At 49.0% G+C, this 12,986-nt stretch overlaps 1 protein-coding gene across 1 annotated transcript in view; it reads left to right on the top strand.

Annotated features, from left to right (window-relative positions):
- Window positions 1–482: 482 nt before the first annotated feature.
- The window catches only part of LOC144611581 (leucine-rich repeat-containing protein 4B-like), a 135,481-nt gene continuing 122,977 nt past the window's right edge, over window positions 483–12,986 (top strand). The window contains exon 1 of the mRNA XM_078430752.1: window positions 483–855. The gene's annotated coding sequence lies outside the window, so the exon portion shown is untranslated. The remainder of the gene's footprint in view (window positions 856–12,986) is intronic.

Genomic DNA, 12,986 nt, shown 5'->3' with positions numbered 1-12,986 from the left:
AACTTAAAACGACATTTTAAAGGCAAGTTAGGATAGTGCAAAAACTGAGACATCTCTGCCTTAAATTACGGTAACGCCAGAACGATCACTTGGCAGCGTCTCTGCTCTATGTTTCACTGCTGTATTTAGCTGCCCGCAGAGCTAGACTGGACTGTGGCCATCTGTGGGAGAAAGAGAGGAAGGAGAGAGGGGGAGAGAGGAGAGAGAGAGAGGGGGAGAGAGAGAGGAGAGAGAGAGGAGAGAGAGAGAGGGGAGGGGAGAAGGAGAGGGGGGGGAGAGAGAGAGAGAGAGAGAGAGAGAGAGAGAGAGAGAGAGAGAGAGAGAGAGAGAGAGAGAGAGGGAGAAGGAGGAGAGAGAGAGGGAGAAGAGAGAGAGGAGAGAGGGAGAGGGAGAGAGAGAGGGGGAGAGGGAGAGAGAGAGGGAGAGAGGGAGAGAGAGGGGAGAAGGAGAGAGAGGGAAGGAGAGAGAGAGGAGAGAGAGGGGAGAAGGAGAGAGAGAGAGAGAGAGAGAGAGAGCGGGAGAGAGAGAGGGAGAGGGAGGGAGAGAGAAGGAGGGAGAGAGAAGGAGGGAGGGAGGGAGAGAGAGAGAGAGAGGCAGTCATCATCTCCTCTCCCGGGGGCCACCACCGTCTCTACTTGAGTGAAGGACCCTGTGGTCGGTGGGTCGGTTTGACCGAGATTACACCCGAGTCGATGGGAGCCGCTGCTCGGACCAGGAGTGAGAACTAACGCGAGCCGGACCGGGAGGGGAGAGGTTCGAGGTTTCCATCTGCAGCGAGAGAGAGAGAGAGGACCAGCAAGAGAAGAGAACACACGGACCGAGGAGGGCGAAGCCAGTCACCATCACATCGGGAAGGTGAGTGAAAAGAGAGGGAGAGGGAGAGGGAGAGGGAGAGAGAGGGAGAGAGAGGGAGAGGGAGAGGGAGAGGGACAGGGAGAGGGAGAGAGAGGGAGAGGGAGAGAGAGAGAGAGAGAGGGAGAGGGACAGGGAGAGGGAGAGGGAGAGAGAGGGAGAGGGAGAGGGAGAGAGAGAGGGAGAGAGAGAGAGGGAGAGGGAGAGGGAGAGGGAGAGAGACACACAAAGAGACAGAGAGAGAGACGCACAGAGAGAGACAGAAAGAGAGAGAGAGAGAGATAGATCATGGAGCATCCATTTCGTGTGTTCATTCGCTCGTGTTGTTCGCAGAAGCATCCATCCTTGAAGGTTCTACGTTGCCTTCTCTGCCTGGTACCCCCTTGTTTAATACACGTCTAGGTTGGACATTATGTGTGTGTGGGGGGGGGGGGGGGGGGGGAGAGAGAGAGAAGAGGGGGGAAGAGGGAGGGGGAAGAGGGGGGTAGGGGGAGAGGGAGAGGGAGGGAGGGGGGGACGCTTTGTATTCTATCAACAGCTCAATGGGGGATGAAGGGGGCTTGGAAATTTGCGAAAGGCAGTTGAGGAATAGTGTGTGGAGACGGCAGTGGGGTGGAGAAGGGGAGAGGGGGGAGAGGGGGGAGGGATACGCGTTGGGAGAGGGGTTACACACACACACACACACACACACACACACACACACACACACACATATACATAAACACACACACACACACACACACACACACACATATACATAAACACACACACACACACACACACACACACACACATAAACACACACACACACACACACACATAAACACACACACACACACACACACATAAACACACACACACACACACACACACACACATAAACACACACACACACACACACACACATATACATAAACACACACACACACACACATACACACACACACACACACACACACACACACACACACACATATACATAAACACACACACACACACACACACACACACACACATACACATAAACACACACACACACACACACACACACACATAAACACACATACACACACGCGCGGGAGAGGGGTCTGAGGGGAACGGAGAGCTAAGAATAACTACTCCAGGGGAGAGGGGGAAGGAGCAAAGAGAGAGAGAGAGAGAAAGAGGAAGGACAGAGAGAGGGAGAGGAGAGAGGTGATGAGGAAATAAATGCAAAAGTGAGAAAGGATTGTGTGTGGTGTGGAATGTCTGTGTGTATCTGTGTGTGTGTGTGTGCACGTGTATCTGTGTTTGTGTATGTGTGTGTGTGTGTATGTGTGTGTACATGTGTGTGTGCATGTGTCTATGTGCGTGCGTGTGTGCATTGTGTATATATGTGTGTGTGCGTGTTTATATGTGTGTGTGCGTGTGTATATGTGCATGTGTATGTGCATGCGTGTGTGCGTTGTGTATATCTGTGTGTGTGCGTGTGTTTATGTGTGTGTGTACATGTGTGTGTGTGTGCATGTGTATATGTGTGTGCGTTGTGTATATCTGTGTGTGTGTGTGAGTGTGTATATGTGTGTGTACATGTGTGTGTGTGCATGTGTCTATGTGCGTGCGTGTGTGCAATGTGTATATCTGTGTGTGTGAGTGTGTATCTGTGTGTATATGCGTGTGCGCGTGTATGCGTGCGTGTACGTGTGTGCTCTGATGTGTGTGCAGGGCAGGTGGGCTGTGAGGGGCATCTGCAGGGTGCGTTCCCTGGTCTGGCCAGCCTGTTGTTGTGGATGGGGTACCTGTAACACATTGCCAACACTCTGCGTATCCTGTGGGCACCTGGGTGGCCCGGTGGCCTGTGTGAAGTACCCCTGTAATGAGTGTTGAGGCCGGGCAGCTGCCTGCTCCCCATCCCATCCCAGCCCCACTCTCCACTCTCCACTCTACACAGCCTCTCTCTCAGTGTCTGGTCATTCGACAATCAGCTCAGCCCTGCCGGTATAAATAATTTGATGCAGTGGATTTTACATAACTACTCAACCTTCCTCAGAACTGAAGATCTGTGTGCATTCTGCAGACCGAAGAGTGTCTGAAGGAACTGCAGATGCTGGTTTAATCCAAAGATAGACACAAAAAGCTGGAATAACTCAGCGGGTCAGGCAGCATCTCTGGAGAGAAGGAATGGGTGATGTTCCGGGTCGAGACTAAAGAAGCAGCAGGTAGAGCTGCTGCCTCACAGCGCCAGAGACCCGGGTTTGGTCCTGACCTCGGGTGCTGTCTGTGCGGAGTTTGCACGTTCTCCTTGTGACTGCGGGGGTTTCCTCCAGGTGCTCCTGTTCCTTCCCACATCCAAAAGACATGTGGCTTTGTAGGTCAATTGGCCGTCTGTAAATGGCCCCTGGTGTGCAGTGAGTGGGAAAGTGGGTTAACATAGAACTAGTGTGAACGGGTGATCGATGGTCAGCATAGACCCAGTGGGCCGAAGGGCCTGTTTCCATTCTGTATCTCTAGACCAAACCAAATCAAATGATTCCCTCCCCAGACAGACACAACATGCTGGAGTAACTCAGCGGGTCAGGCAGCATCTGTGGAGAACATAGATAGGTGACGTTTCACAGAGTGCTGGAGTAACTCAGCGGGTCAGACAACATCTCTGGAGAAAAGGAATAGGTGATGTTTTGGGTCGAGACCCTTCTTCACACCAGTCCAGAGATACTGCCTGACCCGCTGAGTTACTCCAGCACTCTGTGAAATGTCACCTATCCATGTTCTCCACAGATGCTGCCTGACCCGCTGAGTTACTCCAGCACTCTTTGAAACGTCACCTATCCATGTTCTCCACAGATGCTGCCTGACCCGCTGAGTTACTCCAGCACTCTGTGAAACGTCACCTATCCATGTTCTTCACAGATGCTGCCTGACCCGCTGAGTTACTCCAGCACTCTGTGAAACGTCACCTATCCATGTTCTCCACAGATGCTGCCTGACCCGCTGAGTTACTCCAGCACTCTGTGAAACGTCACCTATCCATGTTCTCCACAGATGCTGCCTGACCCACTGAGTTCCTCCAGCATTTTGTGTTTTTTTTGCTCAAGATTCCAGCATCTGCAGTGTCTTGCATCTGTCTGCAGATTGCGTTGGTTCTTCCACCCCCTCTGGATAAACATTGACGGAGGCAGGGCCCAGTTATCCATGGGAACAGTTGGTCAAGTTTGTTTTAATTGGAAAAACCCGGTAAGCAGAGTCGCAAATGATGTGCGACATTCTGTGGAAGCTGTGAGCATGAACGGAGATATTAACTAACAGTAACTGATCTCCCAGCTGCTGAACACTTTAATTCTCCTTCCCATTCTCATCGGACCTCAATGAAACTTACAGAACAGTGAGCGGCCTGGATAGAGTGGATGTGGAGAGGATGTTTCCACTAGTGGGAGAGTCTAGGACCAGAGGTCACAGCCTCAGAATTAAAGGACGTTCCTTTAGGAAGGAGATAAGGACAAGTTAGGCAAGTGTATAACAGGCGTTAGCCCGGCTCCGTCAGCTGACGTTTCACAGAGTGCTGGAGTAACTCAGCAGGTCAGGCAGCATCTCTGGAGAGAAGGAATGGCTGACGTTTCAGGTCGAGACCCTTCCCCAGACTGGTTAGGGATAAGGGCAATGAGAGATATAGGCGCCGGTGTAGAGAGATAAAGAACAATGAATGCAAAATATGCAAAAAAGTAACGATGATAAGGGAACAGGCCATCGTTGGTTGTTTGTTGGGTGAGAACGAGAAGCTGGTGCGACTTGGGTGGGGGAGGGATGGAGAGAGAGGGAATGCCGGGGTTGCTTGAAGTTAGAGAAATCAATATTCATACCATTGGGCTGTAAGATGCCCAAGCAAAATATGAGGTGCTGTTCCTCCAATTTGCATTTAGCCTCACTCTGACAATGGAGGAGACCTAGGACTGAAAGGTCAGTGTGGGAATGGCCATAAGGAATAGTAGATTTAGGCCATTTGGCCCATCAAGTCTACTCTGCCATTCAATCATGGCTGATCTATCTCTCCCTCCTAACCCCATTTTCCTGCCTTCTCCCCATAACCTCTAACCTGCATTAATCAAGAATCTATCTATCTTTGCCTTAAAGATATCCACTGACTCGCCCTCCACAGCCGTCTGTGGCAAAGAATTCCACAGATTCATCACCCTCTGACTGAAAAAGTTTTTCCTCATCTCAGTTCTAAATGGCCTACCCCTTATTCTTAAACGGTGGCCCCTTGTTCTGGACTCCCCAACATTGGGAACATGTTTCCTGCCTCTAACGTGTCAAACCCCTTAATAATCTTATACGTTTGATAAATTATGTCTTTAAGATTTGGTGGATATTCCCGATCACTAAAATGTGGAATGCATGCGACATCGTTGCTTAATTTTATACAAGTCATGAAGAGGTTTCTCGTTAAATAGGAACAGGAGCATATACAGCAAATCTTACATTTAAAATTAGCTTTAAAATTAGCTTAGAAATTACCTAGGATCGCAATGTGCCCATGAAGACAGGTTGCAATTGCACACAGAATTTGTATAATGATTTTTCGCTGGCAAGTTTTAGTTTTTAGTTTTAGAGATACAGCGCGGAAACAGGCCCTTCGGCCCACGAGTCCGTGCTGACCAGCGATCCCCGCACATTAACACTATCCTACACACACTAGGGACAATTTCACACTCATGCCAAGTCAATGAACCTCCAAACCTGTACGTCTTTGGAGTGTGCAGAAGGCAGTGGAGGCCAATTCTCTGAATGCATTCAAGAGAGAGCTAGATAGAGCTCTTAAGGATAGCGGAGTCAGGGGGTATGGGGAGAAGGCAGGAACGGGGTACTGATTGAGAATGATCAGCCATGCTCACATTGAATGGCGGTGCTGGCTCGAAGGGCTGAATGGCCTCCTCCTGCACCTATTGTCTATTGTGGAGGAAACTGGAGCACCCGGAGAAAACCCACGCAGGTCACGGGTGGGGAACGTGCAAACTCCGTACAGACAGCACCTGTAGTCAGGATGGAACACGGGCCTCTGGCGCTGTGAGGCAGCAGCTCTACCCGCTGCGCCACCGTGCCACCCATTGTGTCCTTTGGAAGTTGCAGCGTGAACTGCTCAAAGACTTTGAGCCACCTACTGCCCTCTTGAACTCTGGGTACAGGTGTCAGAGGTTACGGGGAGAAGGCAGGAGAATAGGGTTAGGAGGGAGAGATAGATCAGCCATGGTTGAATGGCGGGGTAGGCTTGATGGGCCGAATGGCCTAATTCTGCTCCCATTACTTATGAGAGGAGACATGTTTATTTTGCAAGATGGGGCGCAGCGGTAGAGTTGCTGCCTCACCAGCGCCGGAGACCCGGGTTCCATCCTGACTACGGGCGCTGTCCTGTACGGAGTTTGTACGTTCTCCCCGTGACCCACGTGGGTTTTCTCCGAGATCTGCGGTTTCCTCCCACACTCCAAAGACGTGCAGGTTTGTAGGTTAATTGGCTGGGTATAAATGTAAATTGGCCCCAGTGTGTGTAGGATAGTGTTAGTGCGCGGGGATCGCTGGTCGGTGCCGACTCGGAGGGCCGAAGGGCCAGTTTCCGCGCTGTATCTCTAACTAAACTAAACTAAACCATGAGATCACGCAGGCCAAGGTGGACTGAGCGATCCTGACTGTCTGCCCTTGGAGCTGTCCATGGCACCAAAGTTTCCACATGGAAGTGCAGGTGAAGAGGGGTCACTCTCATTCAGTCTGAAGAAGTGTCTCGACCCGAATCGTTGCCCATTCCTTCTCATCCTGAGATGCTGCCTGACCCGCTGAGTTACTCCAGCATTTTGTGAATGAACTCATTCAGTACTGGTGCATTTCGTAAATGTGGCTTCACTCACACCCACTGGACATCCTCGGAGAGGAGCATTTGTTAGTCCGCCTAAACCTACCTGATCTCCCGGTTGGCAAACACTTTAACTCCCCCCCCCCCACTCCCACACTGACCCTTCTGTCCTGGGCCTCCTCCATTGTCAGAGTGAGGCCCAGTGCAAACTGGAGGAACAACACCTCATATTTCGCTTGGGCAGCTTACACCCCAGCGGTACGAACATTGACTTCCCTAACATCAAGTAACACTTGACTTTCCCTCATCCTCCATCCTTTCCCCCTTCCCAGTTCTCCAACAAATCTGACCGTTCCCCTGCTTAAATATTATCTCTGTATGCTTTGTTTTCACCTTCTCCTAGCCGGCAATGGTCTATTCTACATTTTCCCTGTTCTGCATCCACTTTGATGTCTCATTTTCACACCTTACAATTCCTGACCTCTGTTTCTTCCTCTCCCCTAACTCAGTCCGAAGTAGGGGTCTCGACCCGAAACGTCACCCATTCCTTCTCTCCACAGATGCTGCCCTGACCTGCTGAGTTACTCCAGCATGATGTGTCTATCTTCGGTGTAAAGCAGCATCTGCAGTGATAAGGTCACAAGGGATAGGAGCAGAATTAGGCCATTCAGCCCGTCAATAGACAATAGATAGACAATAGACAATAGGTGCAGGAGTAGGCCATTCAGCCCTTCGAGCCAGCACCGCCATTCGATGCGATCATGGCTGATCACTCTCAATCAGTACCCCGTTCCTGCCTTCTCCCCATACCCCCTCACTCCGCTATCCTTAAGAGCTCTATCCAGCTCTCTCTTGAAAGCATCCAACGAACTGGCCTCCACTGCCTTCTGAGGCAGAGAATTCCACACCTTCACCACTCTCTGACTGAAAAAGTTCTTCCTCATCTCCGTTCTAAATGGCCTACCCCTTATTCTTAACTGTGGCCCCTTGTTCTGGACTCCCCAACATTGGGAACATGTTTCCTGCCTCTAATGTGTCCAATCCCCTAATTATCTTATATGTTTCAATAAGATCCCCCCTCATCCTTCTAAATTCCAGTATATACAAGCCCAATCGCTCCAGTCTTTGAACATACGACAGTCCCCGCCATTCCGGGAATTAACCTAGTGAACCTACGCTGCACGCCCTCCATAGCAAGAATATCCTTCCTCAAATTTGGAGACCAAAACTGCATACAGTACTCCAGGTGCGGTCTCACCAGGGCCCGGTACAACTGTAGAAGGACATCTTTGCTCCTATACTCAACTCCTCTTGTTACGAAGGCCAACATTCCATTGGCTTTCAAGTCTAATCCGCCATTCAATCATGGCTGATCTATCTCTCCCTCCTAACCCCATTCTCCTGCCTTCTCCCCATTAACCCCTGACACCCGTACTAATCAAGAATCTATCTATCTCTGCCTTAAAAATACCCACTGACGGCCTCCACAACCTTCTGTGGCAATGAATTCCACAGATTCACCACCCTCTAATCTCTCCTCGTCTCCTTCCTAAACGAACGTCCTTTAATTCTGAGGCTGTGACCTCTGGTCCTAGACTCTCCCACTAGTGGAAACATCCTCTCCACATCCACTCTATCCAGGCCGCTCACTGTTCTTTATGTTTCAATGAGGTCCCCCCTCGTCCTTCTCAACTCCAGCGAGCACAGGCCCAGTGCCGACAAACGCTCGATGTAGGTGAACCTACTCATTCCATTCCTACACTAAACTAAACTGCATTGCCAAGTTCCCCGAAGGGCTCACAGTGACAGATGCAATCAAGGGTAAAGAGAACTGAACAAAGTCCAGAAGGTACAAAGTTTGGTTTTAAAAAAGGCTGATTGTTTTCGGAAGGCAAGAGGGAGCTTACAAATTGCAACATATTGCAGCCAATAACAGGCAATTTGCAGCCTAACACTTAGAGATACAGTGGCTTAGAGATGCGACAAATTTGAACCCACGGGAATAGTTTTCACTTGCTTTGGATTAATAGACGTTAATCTGAAAAATCACAAGCTCCCTTCTGTACCCATGCATCTGTAATCTGTTTTGTTCACTCCTTATTCTAGCCAACTGTGTGCAGTGCAGCGCGGTGGCACAGCGGTAGACTTGCTGCCTCTCAGCGCCAGAGACCCGGGTTCGATCCCGACCACGGGTGCTGCCTGTACGGAGTTTGCACGTTCTCCCCGTGACCTGCGTGGGTTTTCTCCGAGAATTTCGCTTTCCCCCCACACCTCCAAAGACGTACGGGTTTTCAGGTTAATTGGCTTGGTTTAAATGTAAAATAAATTGTCCCTAGTGTGTGTAGGATAGTGTTAGTGTGCGGGATCGCTGGTCGGCGCGGACTCGGTGGGCCGATGGGCCTGTTTCCGCGCTGTAGCTCCAAACTAAGCTAAGCTTAACTATTCCTCTCATGAATATGGTGGCCCCTTGTTCACAAATTCATAGGTTGTAGGAGCAGAATAAGGCCATTGAGTCCACTCTGCCATTTAATCATGGCTGATCTATCTTTCCCTCTCAACCCCATTCTCCTGCCTTCTCCCCATAACCCGTGGCCCCTGTACTAATCAAGAATCTGTCAATCTCCGCCTTTACATTATCCACGGACTTGTCCTCCACAGGCATCTGTGGCAATGGATTCCACAGATTCACCACCCTCTGCTTAAAGAAATTCCTTCCTTGTTGAGTGCCAGCCAGGGCACTTGTGATGGTGCCCTGCCACCCCAATAAGTGAATGTCCCTGGGCTACTTACAGTGGTGAGCGTGAGTGTGTGTATGAGCGTGGTGTGTTAGTGTGGTGTGTGTGTGTGTGAGAGCGTGTATGTGTGAGAGAGCGTGTATGTGTGAGAGAGCGTGTATGTGTGAGAGAGCGTGTATGTGTGTGAGAGCGTGTATGTGTGAGAGAGCTTGTATGTGTGTGGAGCGTGTATGTGTGAGAGAGCGTGTATGTGTGAGAGAGCGTGTATGTGTGTGGGAGCGTGTATGTGTGTGAGAGCGTGTATGTGTGTGTGGTGTGTGAGATCTTATCGAAACGTATAAGATTATTAAGAGGTTGGACACGTTAGAGGCAGGAAACATGTTCCCAATGTTGGGGGAGTCCAGAACCAGGGGCCACGGTTTAAGAATAAGGGTAGGCCATTTAGAACGGAGATGAGGAAAAACTTTTTCAGTCAGAGAGTTGTGAATCTGTGGAATTCTCTGCCTCAGAAGGCAGTGGAGGCCAATTCTCTGAATGCATTCAAGAGAGAGCTAGATAGAGCTCTTAAGGATAGCGGAGTCAGGGGGGTATGGGGAGAAGGCCGGAAGCGGGGTACTGATTGAGAATGATCAGCCATGATCACATTGAATGGCGGTGCTGGCCGAATGGCCTCCTCCTGCACCTATTGTCTATTGAGCGTGTGTGTGGGTGTTAATTGTTTTGCACATGCGTGTGTAACTATTGGGCTACTGCATTCGTTACAGGATGAAATGTACCAAATGGTGTAACATGTAACAACAGGATCAGTGCTGTGTTAACAGCACAAATGTTGTGGGCCGAAGGGCCTGTCGGTGTGCTGTACTGTTCTATGTTCTATGTTAACGTTATGGCATTGGCAAGTGTATTTGGATGAGGACATACAGATTGGCATACAGATCATCAAGAACTGCCAACTCCTCTCCCAGCCTCACCCCCATGACACGTGTCCCTGGAGAGAGAGCATGCCTTGGCCACGGGCATCTTGGCTGCTTTCCAGGATCTCTGGGCACCAGAGACACTTGGCTATGACTTAGATGAGAGTCATACCATTTTGGTTTCAAACTTTGCTTACATGTATATTCTTTTTTTGTTGGTATTTACACTTCTCCAGAGTAACGTGTTGGTTTTATTTATTTGCTTTTTAAACTTGTAATACAGTGCCCCCCCATAAAGTTTGGGACAAGGACCCATCCTTTATTTATTTGCCTCTGTACTCCACAATTTGAGATTTGTGATAGAAAAAAAATCACATGTGGTTAAAGTGCACATTGTCAGATTTTATTAAAGGGTGTTTTTATACATTTTGGTTTCACCATGTAGAAATTACAGCAGTGTTTATACATAGTCCCCCCATTTCAGGGCACCATAATGTTTGGGGCACTGCAATGTCATGTAAATGAAAGTAGTCATGTTTAGTATTTTGTTGCATATCCTTTGCACGCAATGACTGCTTGAAGTCTGTGATTCATGGACATCACCAGTTGCTGGGTGTCTTCTCTGGTAATGCTCTGCCAGGCCTGTATTGCAGCCATCTGCAGCTTATGCTTGTTTTGGGGGCTAGTCCCCTTCAGTTTTCTCTTCAGCATATAAAAGGCATGCTCAATTGGTTCAGATCGGGTGATTGATTTGGCCAGTCAAGAATTGAACATTTTTTAGCTTTGAAAAAACTCCTTTGTTGCTTTAGCAGTATGTTTGGGATCATTGCCTTGCTGTAGAATGAACCGCCGGCCAATGAGTTTTGAGGCATTTGTTTGAACTTGAGCAGATAGGATGTGTCTATACACTTCAGAATTCATTTTGCTGCTAACCATCAGCAGTTGTATCATCAATGAAGATAAGTGAGCCAGTACCTTCAGCAGCCATACATGCCCAGGCCATAACACCCCCACCACCGTGTTTCACAGATGAGGTGGTATGCTTTGGATCTTGGGCAGTTCCTTCTCTCCTCCATACTTTGCTCTAGCCATAACTCTGATACAAGTTAATCTTCGTCTCATCTGTCCACAAAATCTTTTTCCAGAACTGTGGTTGCTCTTTTAAGTACTTCTTGGCAAACTGTAACCTGGCCATCCTATTCTTGCAGCTAACCAGTGGTTTGCATCTTGCAGTGTGGCCTCTGTATTTCTGTTCATGAAGTCTTCTGCGGACAGTGGTCATTGACAAATCCACACCTGACTCCTGAAGAGGGTTTCTGATCTGTCAGACAGGTGTTTGGGGATTTTTCTTTATTATAGAGAGAATTCTTCTGTCATCAGCTGTGGAGGTCTTCCTTGGCCTGCCAGTCCCTTTGTGATTAGTAAGCTCACCAGTTCTCTCTTTCTTCTTAATGATGTTCCAAACTGTTGATTGTGGTAAGCCTAAGGTTTGGCTGATATCTCTAACACTTTTACTCCTGTTTCTCAGTCTCATAATGGCTTCTTTAATTTTCATTGGCACAACTTTGGTCCTCATGTTGATAAACAGCAATAAAAGTTTCCAAAGGTGATGGAAAGACTGGAGGAAAGACTTGGTGTGGAGAGGTCTCTTGTACCTGCATTCAGGCGGCATTGAAACACACCTGTGCAATTACAAACGCCTGTGAAGCCATGTGTCCAAAACATTATGGTGCCCTGAAATGGGGGGACTATGTATAAACACGGCTGTAATTTCTACATAGTGAATTTCTCCAAAGATGCTGCCTGACCCGCTGAGTTACTCCAGCACTCTGTGAAACGTCACCTATCCATGTTCACCACAGATGCTGCCTGACCCGCTGAGTTACTCCAGCACTCTGTGAAACGTCACATATCCATGTTCTCCACAGATGCTGCCTGACCCGCTGAGTTACTGAGTTACTCCAGCACTTTGCGTCTTTTGTTTTGAAAACCAGCATCTGCAATTCCTTGTTTCTACTTCTACCATATGTGTGGCTCGCATTCAGTTACTTTTGTGCATTCACCAGCACTTGCCACCCCTTGGTTTCAATGCCTGTAACAGTACTGGTAATGGAGAGAATGTTGCTGCCATGCATAGAAATACAGTTTCCCCCGTCATACCCTTGCAGCGTGGCATTTCAGCACAGCTCCTTGTTTCTGGCTTAGAATGTCTGCCTTAGGTGCTGGCTCGAAGGGCCGAATGGCCTACTCCTGCACCTATTGCCTAGTGTATTGTCACATTAACCATTGGTCAGTAGATGAGGCGTTGGAACGACTGATTTGGCCAGTGGCTGGTATAGCTGTCGAGCGAGGCCAGTGAGTAGCCCAGACCAACTCTGCAGAGATTGCAGGCTGCAGCTTCTCATTAATATGTGTCTCACATCCCCAACACCGGTCTTGTATGGCACGCAAGACATAATCAATTCCTCCCCCCACCCCCCCTCCCCTCTCGTTCTCTCACAAACCAGCATTGATCGTTCCTTCTGTGTTCTGCCAGGGATCCTGGGCCACGAGCGAGGGGAAACCTAAACTGAGTATTGGAGCCAGCCTTGGGAATTTAAATGAGGAGCAGAGAAGGATTGGGTGGTGGGGGGGGAGTTTTGCAATAATAAGCATTTATTGTTTTGC

Source organism: Rhinoraja longicauda, chromosome 40, assembly GCF_053455715.1.
Source record: "Rhinoraja longicauda isolate Sanriku21f chromosome 40, sRhiLon1.1, whole genome shotgun sequence".
NCBI classification, from domain to species: domain Eukaryota; kingdom Metazoa; phylum Chordata; class Chondrichthyes; order Rajiformes; family Arhynchobatidae; genus Rhinoraja; species Rhinoraja longicauda.
Note: the sequence above shows the minus strand (reverse complement) of the source record. Positions and strands in the feature narration are given on the sequence as shown.